The 21,538-nt window shown below is 47.9% G+C and overlaps 1 protein-coding gene and 38 non-coding genes across 39 annotated transcripts in view; all 39 read right to left on the bottom strand.

Moving 5' to 3' along the window:
- The window catches only part of LOC119176671 (unextended protein), a 418,752-nt gene that overhangs the window by 15,351 nt on the left and 381,863 nt on the right, over positions 1 to 21,538 (bottom strand). The window lies entirely within an intron of this gene.
- Positions 46 to 118, bottom strand: TRNAI-AAU (transfer RNA lysine (anticodon UUU)). Its single transcript has one exon. It is a non-coding gene; the product is annotated as a tRNA-Ile (tRNA).
- Positions 258 to 330, bottom strand: TRNAK-UUU (transfer RNA lysine (anticodon UUU)). The gene has a single exon. It is a non-coding gene; the product is annotated as a tRNA-Lys (tRNA).
- On the bottom strand, positions 468 to 540 carry TRNAK-UUU (transfer RNA lysine (anticodon UUU)). The gene has a single exon. It is a non-coding gene; the product is annotated as a tRNA-Lys (tRNA).
- Positions 892 to 964, bottom strand: TRNAK-UUU (transfer RNA lysine (anticodon UUU)). Its single transcript has one exon. It is a non-coding gene; the product is annotated as a tRNA-Lys (tRNA).
- On the bottom strand, positions 1,528 to 1,600 carry TRNAK-UUU (transfer RNA lysine (anticodon UUU)). The gene has a single exon. It is a non-coding gene; the product is annotated as a tRNA-Lys (tRNA).
- TRNAK-UUU (transfer RNA lysine (anticodon UUU)) lies at positions 1,739 to 1,811 on the bottom strand. Its single transcript has one exon. It is a non-coding gene; the product is annotated as a tRNA-Lys (tRNA).
- TRNAI-AAU (transfer RNA isoleucine (anticodon AAU)) lies at positions 2,374 to 2,446 on the bottom strand. The gene has a single exon. It is a non-coding gene; the product is annotated as a tRNA-Ile (tRNA).
- On the bottom strand, positions 2,586 to 2,658 carry TRNAK-UUU (transfer RNA lysine (anticodon UUU)). Its single transcript has one exon. It is a non-coding gene; the product is annotated as a tRNA-Lys (tRNA).
- Positions 2,798 to 2,870, bottom strand: TRNAI-AAU (transfer RNA lysine (anticodon UUU)). The gene has a single exon. It is a non-coding gene; the product is annotated as a tRNA-Ile (tRNA).
- Positions 3,009 to 3,081, bottom strand: TRNAK-UUU (transfer RNA lysine (anticodon UUU)). Its single transcript has one exon. It is a non-coding gene; the product is annotated as a tRNA-Lys (tRNA).
- TRNAK-UUU (transfer RNA lysine (anticodon UUU)) lies at positions 3,222 to 3,294 on the bottom strand. Its single transcript has one exon. It is a non-coding gene; the product is annotated as a tRNA-Lys (tRNA).
- On the bottom strand, positions 3,434 to 3,506 carry TRNAI-AAU (transfer RNA lysine (anticodon UUU)). Its single transcript has one exon. It is a non-coding gene; the product is annotated as a tRNA-Ile (tRNA).
- TRNAI-AAU (transfer RNA lysine (anticodon UUU)) lies at positions 3,850 to 3,922 on the bottom strand. Its single transcript has one exon. It is a non-coding gene; the product is annotated as a tRNA-Ile (tRNA).
- Positions 4,270 to 4,342, bottom strand: TRNAK-UUU (transfer RNA lysine (anticodon UUU)). Its single transcript has one exon. It is a non-coding gene; the product is annotated as a tRNA-Lys (tRNA).
- Positions 5,106 to 5,178, bottom strand: TRNAK-UUU (transfer RNA lysine (anticodon UUU)). Its single transcript has one exon. It is a non-coding gene; the product is annotated as a tRNA-Lys (tRNA).
- On the bottom strand, positions 5,529 to 5,601 carry TRNAK-UUU (transfer RNA lysine (anticodon UUU)). The gene has a single exon. It is a non-coding gene; the product is annotated as a tRNA-Lys (tRNA).
- TRNAR-UCU (transfer RNA arginine (anticodon UCU)) lies at positions 7,987 to 8,059 on the bottom strand. The gene has a single exon. It is a non-coding gene; the product is annotated as a tRNA-Arg (tRNA).
- TRNAK-UUU (transfer RNA lysine (anticodon UUU)) lies at positions 9,042 to 9,114 on the bottom strand. The gene has a single exon. It is a non-coding gene; the product is annotated as a tRNA-Lys (tRNA).
- TRNAK-UUU (transfer RNA lysine (anticodon UUU)) lies at positions 9,254 to 9,326 on the bottom strand. Its single transcript has one exon. It is a non-coding gene; the product is annotated as a tRNA-Lys (tRNA).
- On the bottom strand, positions 9,463 to 9,537 carry TRNAK-UUU (transfer RNA lysine (anticodon UUU)). The gene has a single exon. It is a non-coding gene; the product is annotated as a tRNA-Lys (tRNA).
- On the bottom strand, positions 9,677 to 9,749 carry TRNAI-AAU (transfer RNA isoleucine (anticodon AAU)). The gene has a single exon. It is a non-coding gene; the product is annotated as a tRNA-Ile (tRNA).
- On the bottom strand, positions 9,888 to 9,960 carry TRNAK-UUU (transfer RNA lysine (anticodon UUU)). Its single transcript has one exon. It is a non-coding gene; the product is annotated as a tRNA-Lys (tRNA).
- On the bottom strand, positions 10,100 to 10,172 carry TRNAI-AAU (transfer RNA isoleucine (anticodon AAU)). Its single transcript has one exon. It is a non-coding gene; the product is annotated as a tRNA-Ile (tRNA).
- TRNAK-UUU (transfer RNA lysine (anticodon UUU)) lies at positions 10,312 to 10,384 on the bottom strand. The gene has a single exon. It is a non-coding gene; the product is annotated as a tRNA-Lys (tRNA).
- On the bottom strand, positions 11,156 to 11,228 carry TRNAE-UUC (transfer RNA glutamic acid (anticodon UUC)). The gene has a single exon. It is a non-coding gene; the product is annotated as a tRNA-Glu (tRNA).
- On the bottom strand, positions 11,786 to 11,857 carry TRNAK-UUU (transfer RNA lysine (anticodon UUU)). Its single transcript has one exon. It is a non-coding gene; the product is annotated as a tRNA-Lys (tRNA).
- On the bottom strand, positions 11,996 to 12,068 carry TRNAN-GUU (transfer RNA asparagine (anticodon GUU)). Its single transcript has one exon. It is a non-coding gene; the product is annotated as a tRNA-Asn (tRNA).
- Positions 12,208 to 12,280, bottom strand: TRNAK-UUU (transfer RNA lysine (anticodon UUU)). The gene has a single exon. It is a non-coding gene; the product is annotated as a tRNA-Lys (tRNA).
- TRNAK-UUU (transfer RNA lysine (anticodon UUU)) lies at positions 12,417 to 12,491 on the bottom strand. The gene has a single exon. It is a non-coding gene; the product is annotated as a tRNA-Lys (tRNA).
- TRNAI-AAU (transfer RNA isoleucine (anticodon AAU)) lies at positions 12,631 to 12,703 on the bottom strand. Its single transcript has one exon. It is a non-coding gene; the product is annotated as a tRNA-Ile (tRNA).
- On the bottom strand, positions 12,842 to 12,914 carry TRNAK-UUU (transfer RNA lysine (anticodon UUU)). The gene has a single exon. It is a non-coding gene; the product is annotated as a tRNA-Lys (tRNA).
- TRNAI-AAU (transfer RNA isoleucine (anticodon AAU)) lies at positions 17,931 to 18,003 on the bottom strand. The gene has a single exon. It is a non-coding gene; the product is annotated as a tRNA-Ile (tRNA).
- Positions 18,143 to 18,215, bottom strand: TRNAK-UUU (transfer RNA lysine (anticodon UUU)). The gene has a single exon. It is a non-coding gene; the product is annotated as a tRNA-Lys (tRNA).
- Positions 18,987 to 19,059, bottom strand: TRNAE-UUC (transfer RNA glutamic acid (anticodon UUC)). Its single transcript has one exon. It is a non-coding gene; the product is annotated as a tRNA-Glu (tRNA).
- On the bottom strand, positions 19,617 to 19,688 carry TRNAK-UUU (transfer RNA lysine (anticodon UUU)). The gene has a single exon. It is a non-coding gene; the product is annotated as a tRNA-Lys (tRNA).
- TRNAN-GUU (transfer RNA asparagine (anticodon GUU)) lies at positions 19,827 to 19,899 on the bottom strand. Its single transcript has one exon. It is a non-coding gene; the product is annotated as a tRNA-Asn (tRNA).
- Positions 20,665 to 20,737, bottom strand: TRNAK-UUU (transfer RNA lysine (anticodon UUU)). The gene has a single exon. It is a non-coding gene; the product is annotated as a tRNA-Lys (tRNA).
- On the bottom strand, positions 20,875 to 20,947 carry TRNAK-UUU (transfer RNA lysine (anticodon UUU)). The gene has a single exon. It is a non-coding gene; the product is annotated as a tRNA-Lys (tRNA).

The following is a 21,538-nucleotide window of genomic DNA, read 5'->3' as shown; positions in this document are numbered from 1 at the left end:
AAAACAATCCGTGTAACATGGGCACAGATCAGTAAAAAAACTCAGCACCCAACGTGGGGCTCGAATCCACGACCCTGAGATTATTAGTCTCATGCTCTACCGACTGAGCTAGCCGGGGGGACAGTACCCGTTTCAGTTTGCGTAATCTCATGCGTTCATGGTCAGAAAGATTAAGTCAAAAAGTGAAGGAGAGGAAGGCGAAAAAAGATTAGAAAACAATTCCTGTAACATGGCAACAGAGCAGTAGAAAAACACAGCGCCCAACGTGGGGCTTGAACCCACGACCCTGAGATTAAAAGTCTCATGCTGTACCGACTGAGCTAGCCGGGCAGACAGCACCCGTTTATGTTGCGTCACCCCGTCCGTTCATGGTCAAAAAGTTTAAGTCAAAGAGCGAAGGAGAGGGAGGCGAAGAAAGATTGGAAAACAATCCGTGTAGTATGGGAACAGATCAATAAAAAATGCAGCGCCCAACGTGGGGCTAGAACCCACGACCCTGTGACTAAAAGTCTCGTGCTCTACCGACTGAGCCAGCCGGGCGGACAGTTCGCGTTTCAGTTTGCGTCATCCCGTGCGTTCATGGTCAGAATGTTTAAGTCGCAGAGCGAAAGAGAGGAAGGCAAAGGAAGATTGGAAAACAATCCGTGTAACATGGGAATAGATCAGTGAGAAAATGCAGCGCCAAACTTGGGGCTTGAACCAACGATTCTGAGATTAAAAGTCTCATGCTCTACCGACTGAGCTAGCCGGGCAGACAGTACCCGTTTCAGTTTGCGTCACCCCGTGCGTTCATGGTCAGAAAGCTTAAGTCAAAGAGCAAAGGAGAGGGAGGCGAAGAAAGATTAGAAAACAATACGTGTAACATGGGAGCAGATCAGTAAAAAAACACAGCGCCCAACGTGAGGCTCGAATGCACGACCATGAGATTAAAAGTCTCATGCTCTACCGACTGAGCTAGCCGGGCCGACAGGCCCTGTTTCAGTTTGCGTCACCCCATGCGTTCATGGTCAGAAAGTTTAAGTCAAAGAGCGAAGGAAAGGAACGCGAAGAAAGATTGGAAAACAATCCGTGTAACATGGGAACAGATAAGTAAAAAAATGCAGCGCCCAACATGGGGCTCGAACCCACGACCCTGAGATTAAAAGTCTCATGCTCTAGTGACACAGCTAGCCGGGCGGACAGTACCCGTTTCAGTTTGCGTCATCCCGTGCGTTCATGGTCAGAAAGCTTAAGTCGCAGAGCGAAAGAGAGGAAGGCGAAGGAAGATTAGAAAACACTCCGTGTAACATGGGAACAGATCAGTAAAAAAATGCAGTGCCCAAATTGGGTCTTGAACCAACGACTCTGAGATTAAAGGTCTCATGCTCTACCAACTGAGCTAGCCGGGCAGACAGCAATCGTTTCAGTTTGCTTCACCCCGTGTGTTCATGGTCAGAAAGATTAAATCAAAGAGCGAAGGAGAGGAAGGCAAAGAAAGAGTGGAAGACAATTCCTGTAACATGGGAACAGATCAGCGAAAAAATTCAGCGCCCAACGTGGGGCTCGAACCCACGACCCTGAGATTAAAAGTCTCATGCTCTACCGACTGAGCTAGCCGGGCAGACAGGCCCTGTTTCAGTTTGCGTCACCCCATGCGTTCATGGTCAGAAAGCTTAAGTCAAAGAGCGAAAGAGAGGGAGGCGAAGAGAGATTGGAAAACAATCCGTGTAATATGGGAACAGATCAATAAAAAATGCAGCGCCCAACGTGGGGCTCGAACCCACGACCCTGAGATTAAAAGTCTCATGCTCTACCGACTGAGCTAGCCGGGCGGACAGTACGCGTTTCAGTTTGCGTCATCCCGTGCGTTCATGGTCAGAAAGCTTAAGTCACAGAGCGAAAAAGAGGAAGGCGAAGGAAGATTGGAAAACAATCCGTGTAACATGGGAACAGATCAGTAAAAAAATGCAGCGCCCAACTTGGGGCTTGAACCAACGATTCTGAGATTAAAAGTCTCATGCTCTAGCGACTGAGCTAGCCGGGCGGACAGTACCCGTTTCAGTTGGCGTCATCCCGTGCGTTCATGGAAAGAAAGCTTAAGTCGCAGAGCGAAAGAGAGGAAGGCGAAGGAAGATTAGAAAACAATCCGTGTAACATGAGAACAGATCAGTAAAAAATGCAGCGCCCATCTTGGGCGCTCGAACCCGCGGCCCTGAGATTATTAGTCTCATGCTCTACCGACTGAGCTAGCCGGGCGGACAGTAACCGTTTCAGTTTGCGTCATTTCGTGCGTTCATGGTCAGAAAGATTAAGTCAAAGAGCGAAGTAGAGGAAGGCGAAGAAATATTGGAAAACAATTCCTGTAACATGGCAACAGTTCAGTAAAAAATGCAGCGCCCAACGTGGGGCTCGAACCCACGGCCCTGAGATTATTAGTCTCACGCTCTACCGACTGAGCTATCCGGGCGGACAGTACGCGTTTCAGTTTGTTTCAGCCCGTGTGTTAATGGTCAGAAAGATTAAGTCAAAGAGCGAAGGAGAAGAAGGCAAAGAAAGATTGAAAAACGATTCCTGTAACATGGGAAACGATCAGTAAAAAAATTCAGCGCCCAACGTGGGGATAGAACCCACGACCCTGAGATTAAAAGTCTCATGCTCTACCAACTGAGCTAGCCGGACAGACAGTACCCGTTTCAGTTTTTTTAATCCCGTGCATTCATGGTCAGAAAGCTTAAGTCACTGAGCGAAAGAGAGGAAGGCGCAAGAAGACTGGAAAACAATCCGTGTAACATGGGCACAGATCAGTAAAAAAATGCAGCGCCCAACGTGGGGCTCGAATCCACGACCCTGAGATTATTAGTCTCATGCTCTACCGACTGAGCTAGCCAGGCGGACAGTACCTGTATCAGTTTGCGTCATCTCGTGCGTTCATGGTCAGAAAGATTAAGTCAAAGAGCGAAGGAGAGGGAGGCGAAGAAAGATTGGAAAACAATCCGTGTAATATGAGAACAGATCTATAAAAAATGCAGCGCCCAACGTGGGGCTCGAACCCACGACCCTGAGATTAAAAGTCTCATGCTCTACCGACTGAGCTATCCGGGCGGACAGTACGCGTTTCAGTTTGTTTCACCCCGTGTGTTAATGGTCAGAAAGATTAAGTCAAAGAGCGAAGGAGAAGAAGGCAAAGAAAGATTGGAAAACGATTCCTGTAACATGGGAAACGATCAGTAAAAAAAATTCAGCGCCCAACGTGGGGATAGAACCCACGACCCTGAGATTAAAAGTCTCATGCTCTACCAACTGAGCTAGCCGGACAGACAGTACCCGTTTCAGTTTTCGTAATCCCGTGCATTCATGGTCATAAAGCTTAAGTCACTGAGCGAAAGAGAGGAAGGCGCAAGAAGATTGGAAAACAATCCGTGTAACATGGGCACAGATCAGTAAAAAAATGCAGCGCCCAACGTGGGGCTCGAATCCACGACCCTGAGATTATTAGTCTCATGCTCTACCGACTGAGCTAGCCGGGCCGACAGGACCTGTTTCAGTTTGCGTCACCCCATGCGTTCATGGTCAGAAAGTTTAAGTCAAAGAGCGAAGGAGAGGAAGGCGAAGAAAGATCGGAAAACAATCCGTGGAACAGATCAATAAAAAAGCGCAGCGCCAAACGTGGGGCTTGAACCAACGACTCTAAGGTCAAAAGTCTCATGCTCTACCAACTGAGCTAGCCGGACAGACAGTACCCGTTTCAGTTTTCGTAATCCCGTGCATTCATGGTCAGAAAGCTTAAGTCACAGAGCGAAAGAGAGGAAGGCGCAAGAAGATTGGAAAACAATCCGTGTAACATGGGCACAGATCAGTAAAGAAATGCAGCGCCCAACGTGGGGCTCGAATCCACGACCCTGAGATTATTAGTCTCATGCTCTACCGACTGAGCTAGCCGGGAGGACAGTACCCGTTTCAGTTTGCGTAATCTCGTGCGTTCATGGTCAGAAAGATTAGGTCAAACAGCGAAGGAGAAGAAGGCGTAGATAGATTGGAAAACAATCCGTGTAACATGAGAACAGATCGGTAAAAAAAGCAGTGCCCTACGTGGCGCTCGAACCTACGACCTTGAGATTAAAAGTCCCATGCTCTCTGGACTGAGCTAGCTGGGCAGACGGCCCCCGTTTATGTTGCGTCACCCCGTCCGTTCATGGTCAAAAAGTTTAAGTCAAAGAGCGAAGGAGAGGGAGGCGAAGAAAGATTGGAAAACAATCCGTGTAGTATGGAAACAGATCAATAAAAATGCAACGCCCAACGTGGGGCTAGAACCCACGACCTTGTGATTAAAAGTCTCATGCTCTACCGACTGAGCCAGCCGGGCAGACAGTTCGCGTTTCAGTTTGCGTCACCCCGTCCGTTCATGGTCAAAAAGTTTAAGTCAAAGAGTGAAAGAGAGGAATGCGAAGGAAGAATTGAAAACAATCCGTGTAACATGGGAATAGATCAGTGAAAAAATGCAGCGCCAAACTTGGGGTTGAACCAACGATTCTGAGATTAAAAGTCTCATGCTCTAGCGACTGAGCTAGCCGGGCGGACAGTACCCGTTTCAGTTTGCGTCATCCCGTGCGTTCATGGTCAGAAAGTTTAAGTCAAAGAGCGAAGGAGAGGAAGGCGAAGAAAGATCGGAAAACAATCCGTGGAACAGATCAATAAAAAAGCGCAGCGCCAAACGTGGGGCTTGAACCAACGACTCTAAGGTCAAAAGTCTCATGCTCTACCGGCTGAGCTAGCCGGGCAGACAGCACCCGTTTCAGTTTGCGTCATCTCGTGCGTTCATGGTCAGAAAGCTTAAGTCACAGAGCGAAAGAGAGGAAGGCGAAGGAAGATCGGAAAACAATCCGTGTAACATGAGAACAGATGAGTAAAAAATGCAGCGCCCAACTAGGGGCTGGAACCAATGACTCTGATATAAATGCCTCATGCTCTACCAACTGAGCTAGCCGGGCAGACAGCACTCGTTTCAGTTTGCTTCACCCCGTGTGTTCATGGTCAGAAAGATTAAGTCAAAAAGCGAAGGAGAGGAAGGCGAAGAAATATTGGAAAACAATTCCTGTAACATGGCAATAGATCAGTAAAAAATTGAGCGCCCAACGTGGGGCTCGAACCCACGACCCTGAGATTAAAAGTCTCATGCTCTACCGACTGAGCTAGCCGTGCAGACAGTACCCGTTTCAGTTTGCGTAATCCCGTGCGTTCATGGTCAGAAATCTTAAGTCGCAGAGCGAAAGAGAGGAAGGCGAAAAAAGATTAGAAAACAATTCCTGTAACATGGCAACAGATTAGTAAAAAAATTCAGCGCCCAACATTTGGCTCGAACCCACGACACTGAGATTAAATATCTCATGCTGTACCGACTGAGCTAGCCGGGCAGACAGCACCCGCTTCAGTTTGCGTCATCTCGTGCGTTCATGGTCAGAAAGATTAAGTCAAACAGCGAAGGAGAGGAAGGCGTAGACAGATTGAAAAACAATCCGTGTAACATGAGAACAGATCGATAAAAAATGTAGCGCCCAACGTGGGGCTCGAACCCACGACCCTGTGATTAAAAGTCTCATGCTCTACCGACTGAGCTAGCCGGGCTTTTTTTTTTCTTTATTGCCTGTTTTCGGCTCACGTAAACAATACACATATTAACTGATAATTACACAACACAATCTAAAACATTGTAAAAACCGTGGCTCAAACGATGTGGCCACGTATCTGTTAAAATGTTTTTATCATCGATAGTAATTCGACGCGCGGCAACCATTCTGGGGGGAATTCCTGCAACTTTTGTTCATCCACAAAAATTCTTATATTCTCTTTGAAGTACTGGGTGGGTGCTCGTGCATCTACATCAAAGTGCATGGCTGCCATCCTGGATTTCCAAATGCTATGAAGAGCCATAAGCATTATCATATCATATGGGGTACCATCGTCACTTTGTATTTGCAAATAGCGGATGCCATATGCATCAATGGGGAAGTCTTTTTTGATCGTGCGCTGGAGCACGTCCCAAAGAAAGATAGCATCCCAGCAGTCAATGAATACATGCTCAATTGTCTCCTCCTTTCTGCATATTATGCAATGCGTGCCCCAAGGAACGTAGAACCCCTTTGCAGCCATCCAGGTTTTGACGGTCAGAGTACCGGTATGTAATTTAAAAAAGAAATTCTTAGCACCTGGCGATATTTTCATCGCCTTGACGCGCTTTAGTACAGTGTGGCCATGGCATACATTGTAAAGGGACCGATACAAAGGCACTGGTAAAAACACATCACATAGGTCCTTGTACAACCTTCTTCGTCGGACTTGACTCAAGTATTCAAGTGAAAACCGCACTGACAGAAACCTACAAGAAAGTACAACTTCGCGGAGAAAGCCATAAACACCACCAGGTACGCTGCAGGTTGATACAACCATGTTAGGCAAGTGTTGCCCCAGGCGAAGTTGACAGACAGTGCGAAGCAATGGGTTGTCGACGTCTCTAAAGAAACAAAATCGATTGACTACCTGTCTTAAAAACAAATGCGACAAGCCCAGTCCTCCATTGCGCACTCGAAGAAATAAATTGGTCCGACTCGATCTTTCCCAAGACGATTCCCACACAAAGACAGCGAACACACGGTGAAATTTTTGGATGTTTACCCTTGAACAATGTAAGACTTGTAAGATATACCAAATTTTACTCACTAAGAATATGTTGCAAATTGTGGCTTTAGAAAACATAGACCAATTCCAGCCATTCCACTTGTTCACTCTTTCCCGCAGGTTATCCACTAGGCTCCTCCAGTACGAGTCGCTGTCTTTGTAGCATTCGAGGGGGGCACCCAAGTATTTCACTGGTGTCGTAACATACCTTATGCTGGCAAAACTGTCTGGGGTTTCTGCCCAGTCACCGTGCCAAAAGCCATGGCATTTTCCCCAGTTTACAGCGCTGCCACTTGCAGCACAGAAGTTAGTAACGCATTTGACAGCATCTGTTATGCTGTCAGAGTCCGCGCAAAAAATGGCAATATCGTCCGCATAAGCCAACAGTCGGACTTCAACCTCGTGCAGCTTAAACCCACGGACACAGTCATTCTCTATGACACTTAAACAAAAGGACTCTATGTACAAACAAAACAATAGCGGTGAGAGAGGACAACCCTGATGGACGGAACGCTTGACTGGGATGCGCTTCCCCATCACCTTGTTAACGATTAGCCGCGTTGAGCAGTCTCGGTACGCCATGACAACCCCCTCTTTGATTATTTTCCCTAAATTCACATAATCTAGGATGCACTGCAGAATTTCATGAGGCACCCTGTCAAAAGCCTTCTCGAGGTCGATTTGCAGCATTGCGACTCGCGCACCTAGAGCGTCGCAACATTCGAGGATGCTCCGGGCTGCGTGTATATTCGTGAGGATAGTTCGACCTTTAATGCCGCACGTCTGATGCGGCCCCACGAGCTCTGTAATGACTGTTTGCAACCTTTTAGCTAGGATTTTCATGAATATCTTGTAATCTCTATTAGTGAGGCAGATTGGGCGGTAAGAATTTACTTTGCGCAGTGCAACGGAGTCTTCCGATTTTGGTATAAGAACAGTGTGAGATGATGAAAAGGACGGGGGTAATATTTTCAGCTCGAATGCCTCATTATAAACGTCGGCTAAGACTGGTGTTATTTCCAACTTGAAACACTTATAAAAGGCGGAAGTCAGACCATCAGGGCCAGGCGATTTCCCGGGATGCATACTTTCAATAGCACTGTTAACTTCCTCTTCCGAAATGGGTTCCTCCAATAATTCTTTTGCATTATTGCCAAGCTTTGGCATCAGCGGTAAAAAAGACTGAGCTAGCCGGGCGGACTGTACGCGTTTCAGTTTGCGTCACCCCGTCCGTTCATGGTCAAAAAGTTTAAGTCAAAGAGCGAAGGAGAGGGAGGCGAAGAAAGATTGGAAAACAATCCGTTTAACATCAGAACAGATCGGTAAAAAAAGCAGCGCCCAACGTGGGGCTCGAACCCACGACCCTGTGACTAGAAGTCTCATGCTCTACCGACTGAGCTAGCCGTGCGGACAGTACGCGTTTCAGTTTGCGTCATACCGTGCGTTCATGGTCAGAAAGCTTAAGTCGCAGAGCGAAAGAGAGGAAGGCGAAGGAAGATTGGAAAACAATCCGTGTAACATGGGAACACATCAGTAAAAAAATGCAGCGCTCAACTTGGGGCTTGAACCAATGATTCTGAGATTAAAAGTTTCATGCTCTTGCGACTGAGCTAGCCGGGCGGACAGTACACTTTTCAGTTCGCGTCATCCCGTGCGTTCAAGGTCAGAAAGCTTAAGTCGCAGAGCGAAAGAGAGGAAGGCGAAGGAAAATTAGAAAACAATCCGTGTAACATGGGAACAGATCAGTACAAAAATGCAGCGCCCATCTTGGGGCTCGAACCCGCGGCCCTGAGATTATTAGTCTCATGTTCTACCGACTGAGCTAGCCGGGCGGACAGTACCCGTTTCAGTTTGCGTCATCTCGTGCGTTCATGGTGAGAAAGATTAAGTCAAAGAGTGAAGGAGAGGAAGGCGAAGAAAGATTAGAAAACAATTGCTGTAACTTGGCAACAGATTAGTAAAAAAATTCAGCGCCCAACTTGGGGCTTGAACCAACGACTCTGAGATTAAAAGTTTCATGCTCTAGCGACTGAGCTAGCCGGGCGGACAGTACCCGTTTCAGTTTGCGTCATCTCGTGTGTTCATGGTCAGAAAGCTTAAGTCACAGAGCGAAAGAGAGGAAGGCGAAGGAAGATTGGAAAACAATCCGTGTAACATGAGAACAGATGAGTAAAAAATGCAGCGCCCAACTAGGGGCTGGAAATAACGACTCTGATATAAAAGCCTCATGCTCTACCAACTGAGCTAGCCGGGCAGACAGCACCCGTTTCAGTTTGCTTCACCCCGTGTGTTCATGGTCAGAAAGATTAAGTAAAAGCGAAGGAGAGGAAGGCGAAGAAATATTGGAAAACAATTCCAGTAACATGGCAACAGATCAGTAAAAAATTCAGCGCTCAACGTGGGGCTCAAACCCACGACCCTGAGATTAAAAGTCTCATGCTCTACCGACTAAGCTAGCCGGGCAGACAGTACCCGTTTCAGTTTGCGTAATCCCGTGCGTTCATGGTCAGAAATCTTAAGTCACAGAGCGAAAGAGAGGAAGGCGCAAAAAGATTAGAAAACAATTCCTGTACCATGGCAACATATTAGTAAAAAAATTCAGCGCCCAACGTTTGGCTCGAACCCACGACCCTGAGATTAAATATCTCATGCTCTACCGACTGAGCTAGCCGGGCAGACAGCACCCGCTTCAGTTTGCGTCATCTCGTGCGTTCATGGTCAGAAAGATTATGTCAAACAGCGAAGGAGAGGAATGCGTAGATAGATTGGAAAACAATCCCTGTAACATGAAAACAGATCGGTAAAAAAAGCAGTGCAAACCGTGGGGCTAGAACCCACGACCTTGAGATTAAAAGTCTCATGCTCTACCAACTGAGCTAGCCGGACAGACAGTACCCGTTTCAGTTTGCGTAATACCGTGCGTTCATAATCAGAAAGCTTAAGTCACAGAGCGAAAGAGAGGAAGGCGCAAGAAGATTGGAAAACAATCCGTGTAACATGGGCACAGATCAGTAAAAAAATGCAGCGCCTAACGTGGGGCTCGAATCCACGACCCTGAGATTATTAGTCTCATGCTCTACCGACTGAGCTAGCCGGGCGGACAGTACCCGTTTCAGTTTGCATAATCTCGTGCGTTCAAGGTCAGAACGATTAAGTCAAAAAGTGATGGAGAGGAAGGCGAAAAAAGATTAGAAAACAATTCCTGTAACATGGAAACAGATCAGTAAAAAACACAGCGCCCAACGTGGGGCTCGAACCCATGACCCTGAGATTAAAAGTCTCATGCTCTACCAACTGAGCTAGCCGGACAGACAGTACCCGTTTCAGTTTGCGTAATACCGTGCGTTCATGGTCAGAAAGCTTAAGTCACAGAGCGAAAGAGAGGAAGGCGCAAGAAGATTGGAAAACAATCCGTGTAACATGGGCACAGATCAGTAAAAAAATGCAGCGCCTAACGTGGGGCTCGAATCCACGACCCTGAGATTATTAGTCTCATGCTCTACCGACTGAGCTAGCCGGGCGGACAGTACCCGTTTCAGTTTGCGTAATCTCGTGCGTTCATGGTCAGAAAGATTAAGTCAAAAAGTGAAGGAGAGGGAGGCGAAAAAAGATTAGAAAAATATTCCTGTAACATGGAAACAGATCAGTAAAAAAACACAGCGCCCAACGTGGGGCTTGAACCCACGACCCTGAGATTAAAAGTCTCATGCTGTACCGACTGAGCTAGCCGGGCAGACAGCACCCGTTTATGTTGCGTCACCCCGTCCGTTCATGGTCAAAAAGTTTAAGTCAAAGAGCGAAGGAGAGGGAGGCGAAGAAAGATTAGAAAACAATTCCTGTAACATGGCAACAGATTAGTAAAAAAATTCAGCGCCCAACGTTTGGCTCGAACCCACGACCCGGAGATTATTAGTCTCATGCTCTACCGACTGAGCTAGCCGAACGGCCAGTACCTGTATCAGTTTGCGTCATCTCGTGCGTTCACGGTCAGAAAGATTAAGTCAAAAAGTGAAAGAGAGGAAGGCGAAAGAAGATTAAAAAACAATTCCTGTAACATGGCAACAGATTAGTAACAAAATTCCTCGCGCAACGTTTGGCTCAAACCCACGACCCTGAGATTAAAAGTGTCATGCTCTACCGACTGAGCTAGCCGGGCAGACAGCACCCGTTTCAGTTTGCGTCATCTCGTGCGTTCATGGTCAGAAATCTTAAGTCAAACAGCGAAGGAGAGGAAGGCGTAGATAGATTGGAAAACAATCCGTGTAACATGAGAACGGATCGGTAAAAAAAGCAGTGCCCAACGTGGGGCTCGAACCTTCGACCTTCAGATTAAAAGTCTCATGCTCTATGGACTGAGCTAGCTGGGTAGACGGCCCCCGTTTATGTTGCGTCACCCCGTCCGTTCATGGTCAAAAAGTTTAAGTCAAAGAGCGAAGGAGAGGGAGGCGAAGAATGATTGGAAAACAATCCGTGTAGTATGGGAACAGATCAATAAAAAATGCAGCGCTCAACGTGGGGCTCGAATCCACGACCCTGTGATTGAAAGTCTCATGCTCTACCGACTGAGCCAGCCGGGCGGACAGTACGCGTTTCAGTTTGCGTCATCCCGTGCGTTCATGGTCAGAATGCTTAAGTAGCAGAGCGAAAGAGAGGAAGGCGAAGGAAGGTTGGAAAACAATCCGTGTAACATGGGAACAGATCAGTGAAAAAATGCAGCGCCCAACTTGGGCTTGAACCAACGATTCTGAGATTAAAAGTCCATTCTCTAGCGACTGAGCTAGCCGGGCGGACAGTACCCGTTTCAGTTTGCGTCATCCTGTGCGTTCATGGTCAGAAAGCTTAAGTCGCAGAGCGAAAGAGAGGAAGGCGAAGGAAGATTGGAAAACAATCCGTGTAACATGAGAACAGATGAGTAAAAAATGCAGCGCCCAACTAGGGGCTGGAACCAACGACTCTGATATAAAAGCCTCATGCTCTACAAACTGAGCTAGCCGGGCAGACAGCACCCGTGTCAGTTTGCTTCACCCCGTGTGTTCATTGTCAGAAAGATTAAGTCAAAAAGCGAAGGAGAGGAAGGCGAAAAAATATTGGAAAACAATCCGTGTAACATGAGAACAGATCGGTAAAAAAGCAGTGCCCAACGTGGAAACGAACCTACGACCTTGAGATTAAAAGTCTCATGCTCTACCGACTGAGCTAGCCGGGCAGACAGCACCCGTTTCAGTTTGCGTCACCCTTTGCGTTCATGGTCAGAAAGCTTAAGTCAAAGAGCAAAGAAGAGGGAGGGGAAGAAAAATTAGAAAACAATCTGTCTAACATGGGAACAGATCAGTAAAAAACACAGCGCCCAACGTGGGGCTCGAACCCACGACCATGAGATTAACAGTCTCATGCTCTACCGACTAAGCTAGCCGGGCAGACAGTACCCGTTTCAGTTTGCGTAATCCCGTGCGTTCATGGTCAGAAATCTTAAGTCACAGAGCGAAAGAGAGGAAGGCGCAAAAAGATTAGAAAACAATTCCTGTACCATGGCAACATATTAGTAAAAAAATTCAGCGCCCAACGTTTGGCTCGAACCCACGACCCTGAGATTAAATATCTCATGCTCTACCGACTGAGCTAGCCGGGCAGACAGCACCCGCTTCAGTTTGCGTCATCTCGTGCGTTCATGGTCAGAAAGATTATGTCAAACAGCGAAGGAGAGGAATGCGTAGATAGATTGGAAAACAATCCCTGTAACATGAAAACAGATCGGTAAAAAAAGCAGTGCAAACCGTGGGGCTAGAACCCACGACCTTGAGATTAAAAGTCTCATGCTCTACCAACTGAGCTAGCCGGACAGACAGTACCCGTTTCAGTTTGCGTAATACCGTGCGTTCATAATCAGAAAGCTTAAGTCACAGAGCGAAAGAGAGGAAGGCGCAAGAAGATTGGAAAACAATCCGTGTAACATGGGCACAGATCAGTAAAAAAATGCAGCGCCTAACGTGGGGCTCGAATCCACGACCCTGAGATTATTAGTCTCATGCTCTACCGACTGAGCTAGCCGGGCGGACAGTACCCGTTTCAGTTTGCGTAATCTCGTGCGTTCAAGGTCAGAACGATTAAGTCAAAAAGTGATGGAGAGGAAGGCGAAAAAAGATTAGAAAACAATTCCTGTAACATGGAAACAGATCAGTAAAAAACACAGCGCCCAACGTGGGGCTCGAACCCATGACCCTGAGATTAAAAGTCTCATGCTCTACCAACTGAGCTAGCCGGACTTTTTTTTTTTTTTTTTTTTATTGCCTGGCATGGACATTGTACAGGGCAATCATTGCTCACACATATATTACAATACAAAGAAAAAGAAAAAGAAAAAAAAAACAAGCATTGCCATCAGTCCCATTTGTACTGATGTTGTCCTCTTAAAAATACTTAAGGTTTGCCAGGGGTTCAACCCTTGACAACCATTCTGGCTCGATATCCTCTATTTTGCTACACTCAATGAATGCAGACATGCTTTGCCTGAAATAAATTACTGCTGGTCTTGCGTCCGGGTCGAAATGGTATCCGGCCATTCGTGCACGCCATATACAGTGGAGACCGGTCAACATCACTACATCGAATGGGACCCCATCATCATTTGTTACTGCGAGGTACCTTATTCCGTGTGGGTCTAGTGGAAAATCCTTCTTTATTGTCCTCTGTAATATGTCCCAAAAATGTACCCCTTCCCAACAATGCAAAAAAACATGGTCTATTGTTTCTGGTTTCTTACATATCAAGCAGTGTGACCCCCATAGTGTAAAAAAACCCCGTTCCTCTGTGAAAGTCTTTACTGATAGTGTTCCTGTGTGTAACTTGAAGAAAAAAGTTTTCACCCCTGTAGGTACCTGCATGTTTCTCACCCGCTTCAGTACGTTTTGTCCCGGTCTTCCACTGTATATGGCCCTGTACAATGGTACTGGCAAAACCATAGCACATACATCTCTGTACAATTCTTTTCTTCTAACACTTGCTAGATAATCTATCGAAAAGCGTACAGATAAAAAACGTACACTGTCTACCACTTCCTTGAGATACCCACGCAACGTCACGGGCCGGCTATCCGTAGTAACAACAAAATCTGGTAAGGCACTGCCTAACCTGAGCTGGCATACCGTACGTAAAAACGGATCCCTGACGTCACGGAAAAACAAAAATCTATTTACTACTTGTCTCACAAATAGGTGCGCCAAACCAAGACCTCCGTCCTTCACGCGCCTGAACAAGTTGGTCCGTCTGCACCTTTCCCATTTCGAGCCCCATATAAAAACTGCGAACACTCTGTGCAGCCTTTGCACGTTGATCCTTGAACAATGTAACACCTGCATCACATACCACAGTTTAGCGATAAAAAACATGTTGCACACAGTAGCCCTAGCGAAAACAGACAGGTTCATGCCTTTCCACCTGTCTGCTTTTTCCTTCGTCTCTTTTGTTTGACGCGACCAATACTCCTCGCTGCCGTTATAACATTCCAGGGGAACACCGAGGTACCTTGTCGGTGTTTCCGTCCAGTGCACATTCGCAAAAAGGTCCGGCTTTGAAGGCCACCTTCCGTGCCAAAGCCCAAGAGATTTCGCCCAGTTTACGCGGCTTCCTGTGACGCTACAAAAATGTTTCACAACACTTATCGTTTCCTCTACACTTTCTTTGTTCGTACAACACACCGCAATGTCGTCTGCATATGCCAGCAGCTTAACTTCCACTGCCGCCAAGCTGAAGCCACGAATTTTTCCATTTTCATTTATCGCTAAGCACATCGCTTCGATGTAAATACAAAACAAAAGTGGACTGAGGGGGCAGCCCTGACGCACAGAACGCATTACGTGAATGGGGGCCCCCAAAGACTTGTTAACAATTAAACGTGTTGTGCAGTTCTGGTACGCCAAGGCCACTCCCTCCTTGATGATGGAACCGACATTAATATGATCTAAGATGACAAACAAAATATCATGCGCAACACAATCAAAAGCTTTCTCCAGGTCTATCTGGAGCACAGCAACGCCAAGTGAATCTTTGTCACAACACTCTAGCACACACCGCATCTTGTGAATGTTTGAGCTAATGGTTCTGCCTTTGATTCCACAAGTTTGGTGCTCTCCAACAATTTCTTTAATGACACCTTGAAGTCGCGCTGCCAGAACCTTCATAAAAATCTTGTAGTCGACATTGGTCAGCGATATGGGCCTATACGATGTCACCAGTTTAAGTTTTTCCCCTTCGTCCGTTTTAGGAATTAATATCGTATGCGCTTTGCTGAAGGAGGGCGGCAGAGTTTTCCGTTCGTACGCCTCATTGAACAGCTCAGCTAACCCCGGGGACAGTTCTATTCTAAACGTCTTATACCATGCTGCGGTTAGGCCATCGGGTCCCGGTGACTTTCCGGGGTTCAGATGACCAATCGCGCGTTCCACTTCACCTTCCGTTATTCTGCCTTCTAAAAGCTTTTTTGTGTCGTCACTAAGCCGCGGCAAGCGCTTGAGAAACTCTTCTTTAAAACCATGTACATTCGCTTTTCGAATTGCAAAAAGTGACTGATAATACGCAACAAAGGCCCGTTCGATGCTTTCATTGTAGCTCGCGAGAGTCCCGTTGCAATAGACCTTATCGATGTGGTTTCGGCGTCCTTGCGCTTTTTCGAGACCAAGCGCCCTTTTTGTGGGCGTCTCACCCGCGGCAAGATCATTTGCGCGCGCGCGAACCCAGGCGCCTCGATAACGCTCTCTGTCATGCAGTTCTAATTTTTCCTTGACACTGCGCACCTCGTCTTTGCAAGTCCCAGGCTCCCGACTTTCTAGGGCTATCAGCTGCTGCAGTGTTTTCTTAAGACTTCTTTCTTTTATTTGCGCTTCGAATTTTAGCGTGCTCGATCTGTCAAGCGCTTTCATTTTCACCTTCTGCTTTAAACACTCCCATTTCTCTGCTACTGTTTCCGTTTTTTCCATAAGCACTTCATTAATGGTCTCGTGCACTGCTTCTAAAAATGGTTCATCTTTTAGTAACAATGCGTTCAGTTTCCATAAATCCCAGTTGAAAACCTTACGCTGTTTCTTCATGCCTATGCGACACACAACCAAACAGTGATCTGAAAACGACACTGGCTCAACCGAAAAATCGTGACACATAGGCAATACATCTAGGGATAGGTATATGCGGTCTAAACGTGCATGGCTATTGCCATGAAATCGCGTGTAGATCACTTCGCGATTTGCTGCCACACATTCATACACGTCTTCCAAGTCATTTTCGGTTATTAATTTGCCTAGCACGTCACTGCTTTTGTCACGAACGCCAGTGCTATTGACTCTATCGCGAGCCCTTAAAACACAGTTAAAATCACCTAACAAAACCACCCTCTTATTACACTTTGTCCACTGAAACAGGTTAGAAAAAAACTGAGCACGCTCTTCTACACTATTAGGTGCGTATACGCATATAACTCTGAATTCAGTGGCACCATAAACAAAGTCACAATAAACAATTCTGCCCGACTGACATGAAAAAACACTTTGCACAAGAAGGCTTTGCAATTTTTTTACAAAAAGAACACAACCCGCGGACGTTCCTATCGAGTGGCTTACGACCGCGTAATATCGGTCAGTGAAACGGCGCACCATGCTCCCGGTCTCCTCCTCTCCGTCTACCTTAGTTTCCTGGACGGCTAGGACGTCTATGTCTTGGTCTGTGAGCAACCGATAGAGCTGACTTTGCCTACGCCTAGCCGCCAACCCTCTGACGTTAAGCGTAGCTATACTGAATGGCGGAGTTAATTCCATAGTGACTTGTTCGCTAAAGGAGTAGGCCCGGAGCATGGCGCTTACCCTTCACGACCAGCCCTCGGCTAGCCGCCTCCAGGACCATCCTGCTTCCCAGCGCTGTTTTCTTTTGCCTTGTCCTCCAGTCTCCGGTCGGTAGGGACTTTCGGCTTAGGTTTGAGACTACGCCGCCTCCCTTGCGGCGCCTTCGCAGGCGGCTCCTGGCTGCTGGTGGACGACGCCCCGTCCTGCTCTACCGAGTCGTCGAGTGGACGCTTTAGCGTGGCGCTGGTCACGCACATCTCGTCGTCGCTGTCCGCCGCCGTCTCTCCCTGACCCTCCGTTGTATCAGCTGTCCCCACTGGAACCACGTCCGTCTCGACCCGCTCAGGCTCGGCCGCTGACGGGGCGCTGGCCGGTGTAGTCGAAAGCTGGCGAGTCTCCGGAAACTTGGGTGTGTCTGCCTGCGCCGCCCCTCCAGTAGTCACAGGGACCACTGGGCTTCCGACCCCTTTGGCGGCGTCCTCTGCCTCGGCCGCGTCCATGACGTGATCAGCCATCGCCTCGTTCTTCGCTGGCCCCATTGCACTGGCGTACGTTCGAACGCAATCCGCCTCGACGTGTCCGAAGCGTTTGCACCGCGAGCAACGGGGAACCTTGCACTCTCGGCGGACGTGCCCTTTGCCTTGGCAGCGCAAGCATTGCATCGGCCGACCAGGCACAACCAGCAAGGCCAGCTCTCCATCGATCCTGATCTGGTGCGGAAGGTCTTCGACCCTGACGCCGCTTTTCAGCTTCAGGAGAGCTGTTCTCGTGGTCGAACACTTGTCGGCCATGCCCGGGACACGCCACCGCTCACGGCTCACCTCCACGACCTTGCCGAAAGCCGACAGCGCCGTCCGTACTTCTTCGTCGCTCACCCCGTGAAGCAGCCAGTGAATTCGTAGCCGCACCTGCTGGTCCTGTGGGTCGACGACGACGCAGCGCCGCCCCTTCACCTGCAGCTCCTTCAAGGCGAGCAGGCGTTTTGTGGGAGCGGCATCATTGAATGTCACCGCCCACAAGTGGTTAACCTGGTATGCACCGAGGCTTACCACATCCGGCAGCAGGCCCGTTGGCGTCAATGCGTCCCTGAAATCTTCGACCTTGTATGGCCTCGCTCGTACATCACCGTGTAAAAACACGGTGTTGATAACAAGTCGTCCTTTTGGCATTTGCGGCAAAATAAACTGGTATTCGCTATCTCCGTTCCTGTTTCCGCGGCTAAGATTGGCCGCTGTCGCCGCTCCGCTGGAGCTCATGATCCTGCGATCCGTTCAGCACGACTGCCGGAAGCAGAATGACTGAGCTAGCCGGACAGACAGTACCCGTTTCAGTTTGCGTAATACCGTGCGTTCATGGTCAGAAAGCTTAAGTCACAGAGCGAAAGAGAGGAAGGCGCAAGAAGATTGGAAAACAATCCGTGTAACATGGGCACAGATCAGTAAAAAAATGCAGCGCCTAACGTGGGGCTCGAATCCACGACCCTGAGATTATTAGTCTCATGCTCTACCGACTGAGCTAGCCGGGCGGACAGTACCCGTTTCAGTTTGCGTAATCTCGTGCGTTCATGGTCAGAAAGATTAAGTCAAAAAGTGAAGGAGAGGGAGGCGAAAAAAGATTTGAAAAATATTCCTGTAACATGGAAACAGATCAGTAAAAAAACACAGCGCCCAACGTGGGGCTTGAACCCACGACCCTGAGATTAAAAGTCTCATGCTGTACCGACTGAGCTAGCCGGGCAGACAGCACCCGTTTATGTTGCGTCACCCCGTCCGTTCATGGTCAAAAAGTTTAAGTCAAAGAGCGAAGGAGAGGGAGGCGAAGAAAGATTAGAAAACAATTCCTGTAACATGGCAACAGATTAGTAAAAAAATTCAGCGCCCAACGTTTGGCTCGAACCCACGACCCGGAGATTATTAGTCTCATGCTCTACCGACTGAGCTAGCCGAACGGCCAGTACCTGTATCAGTTTGCGTCATCTCGTGCGTTCACGGTCAGAAAGATTAAGTCAAAAAGTGAAAGAGAGGAAGGCGAAAGAAGATTAAAAAACAATTCCTGTAACATGGCAACAGATTAGTAACAAAATTCCTCGCGCAACGTTTGGCTCAAACCCACGACCCTGAGATTAAAAGTGTCATGCTCTACCGACTGAGCTAGCCGGGCACACAGCACCCGTTTCAGTTTGCGTCATCTCGTGCGTTCATGGTCAGAAATCTTAAGTCAAACAGCGAAGGAGAGGAAGGCGTAGATAGATTGGAAAACAATCCGTGTAACATGAGAACGGATCGGTAAAAAAAGCAGTGCCCAACGTGGGGCTCGAACCTTCGACCTTCAGATTAAAAGTCTCATGCTCTATGGACTGAGCTAGCTGGGTAGACGGCCCCCGTTTATGTTGCGTCACCCCGTCCGTTCATGGTCAAAAAGTTCAAGTCAAAGAGCGAAGGAGAGGGAGGCGAAGAATGATTGGAAAACAATCCGTGTAGTATGGGAACAGATCAATAAAAAATGCAGCGCTCAACGTGGGGCTCGAATCCACGACCCTGTGATTGAAAGTCTCATGCTCTACCGACTGAGCCAGCCGGGCGGACAGTACGCGTTTCAGTTTGCGTCATCCCGTGCGTTCATGGTCAGAATGCTTAAGTAGCAGAGCGAAAGAGAGGAAGGCGAAGGAAGGTTGGAAAACAATCCGTGTAACATGGGAACAGATCAGTGAAAAAATGCAGCGCCCAACTTGGCCTTGAACCAACGATTCTGAGATTAAAAGTCCATTCTCTAGCGACTGAGCTAGCCGGGCGGACAGTACCCGTTTCAGTTTGCGTCATCCTGTGCGTTCATGGTCAGAAAGCTTAAGTCGCAGAGCGAAAGAGAGGAAGGCGAAGGAAGATTGGAAAACAATCCGTGTAACATGAGAACAGATGAGTAAAAAATGCAGCGCCCAACTAGGGGCTGGAACCAACGACTCTGATATAAAAGCCTCATGCTCTACAAACTGAGCTAGCCGGGCAGACAGCACCCGTGTCAGTTTGCTTCACCCCGTGTGTTCATGGTCAGAAAGATTAAGTCAAAAAGCGAAGGAGAGGAAGGCGAAGAAATATTGGAAAACAATCCGTGTAACATGAGAACAGATCGGTAAAAAAGCAGTGCCCAACGTGGAAACGAACCTACGACCTTGAGATTAAAAGTCTCATGCTCTACCGACTGAGCTAGCCGGGCAGACAGCACCAGTTTCAGTTTGCGTCACCCTTTGCGTTCATGGTCAGAAAGCTTAAGTCAAAGAGCAAAGAAGAGGGAGGGGAAGAAAAATTAGAAAACAATCTGTCTAACATGGGAACAGATCAGTAAAAAACACAGCGCCCAACGTGGGGCTCGAACCCACGACCATGAGATTAACAGTCTCATGCTCTACCGACTGAGCTAGCCGGGCCGACAGGCCCTGTTTCAGTTTGCGTCACCCCATGCGTTCATGGTCAGAAAGTTTAAGACAAAGAGCGAAGGAGAGGAAGGCGAAGAAAGATCGGAGAACAATCCGTGGAACAGATCAATAAAAAAGTGCAGCGCCAAACGTGGGGCTTGAACCCACGACTCTAAGGTCAAAAGTCTCATGCTCTACCGGCTGAGATAGCCGGGCAGACAGCACCCGTTTCAGTTTGCGTCACCCCGTGCGTTCATGGTCAGAAAGCTTAAGTCAAGGAGCGAAGGAGAGGAAGGCGAAGAAAGATTAGAAAACAATTCCTGTAACATGGCAACAGATTAGTAAAAAAATTCAGCGCCCAACATTTGGCTCGAACCCACGACACTGAGATTAAATATCTCATGCTCTACCGACTGAGCTAGCCGGGCAGACAGCACCCGCTTCAGTTTGCGTCATCTCGTGCGTTCATGGTCAGAAATATTAAGTCAAACAGCGAAGGAGACGAAGGCGTAGATAGATTGTAAAACAATCCGTGTAACATGAGAACATATCGGTAAAAAAAGCAGTGCGAACCGTGGAGCTCGAACCTACGACCTTGAGATTAAAAGTCTCATGATCTACCGACTGAGCTAGCCGGGTGGACAGTACGCGTTTCAATTTGCGTCACCCCTTCCGTTCATGGTCAAAAAGTTTAAGTCAAAGAGCGAAGGATAAGGAGGCGAAGAAAGATTGGAAAACAATCCGTTTAACATCAGAACAGATCGGTAAAAAAAGCAGTGCCCAACGTGGGGCTCGAACCTACGACCTTGAGATTAAAAGTCTCATGCTCTATGGACTGAGCTAGCTGGGCAGACGGCCCCCGTTTATGTTGCGCCACCCCGTCCGTTCATGGTCAAAAAGTTTAAGTCGAAGAGTGAAGGAGAGAGAGGCAAAGAAAGATAGGAAAACAATCCGTGTAGTATGGGAACAGATCAATAAAAATTGCAGCGCCCAACGTGGGGCTCGAACCCACGACCCTGAGATTAAAAGTCTCATGCTCTACCGACTGAGCTAGCCGGGCGGACAGTACGCGTTTCAATTTGCGTCATCTCGTGCGTTCATGGTCAGAAAGCTTAAGTCACATAGCGAAGGAGAGGGAGGCGAAGAAAGATTAGAAAACAATTCCTGTAACATGGCAACAGATTAGTAAAAAAATTCAGCGCCCAACGTTTGGCTCGAACCCACGACCCGGAGATTATTAGTCTCATGCTCTACCGACTGAGCTAGCCGAACGGCCAGTACCTGTATCAGTTTGCGTCATCTCGTGCGTTCACGGTCAGAAAGATTAAGTCAAAAAGTGAAAGAGAGGAAGGCGAAAGAAGATTAAAAAACAATTCCTGTAACATGGCAACAGATTAGTAACAAAATTCCTCGCGCAACGTTTGGCTCAAACCCACGACCCTGAGATTAAAAGTGTCATGCTCTACCGACTGAGCTAGCCGGGCACACAGCACCCGTTTCAGTTTGCGTCATCTCGTGCGTTCATGGTCAGAAATCTTAAGTCAAACAGCGAAGGAGAGGAAGGCGTAGATAGATTGGAAAACAATCCGTGTAACATGAGAACGGATCGGTAAAAAAAGCAGTGCCCAACGTGGGGCTCGAACCTTCGACC

The sequence above is a fragment of the Rhipicephalus microplus genome, chromosome X (assembly GCF_043290135.1).
Source record: "Rhipicephalus microplus isolate Deutch F79 chromosome X, USDA_Rmic, whole genome shotgun sequence".
In the NCBI taxonomy this organism is placed as follows: domain Eukaryota; kingdom Metazoa; phylum Arthropoda; class Arachnida; order Ixodida; family Ixodidae; genus Rhipicephalus; species Rhipicephalus microplus.
This window is presented reverse-complemented; position numbering and strand designations above follow the sequence as displayed.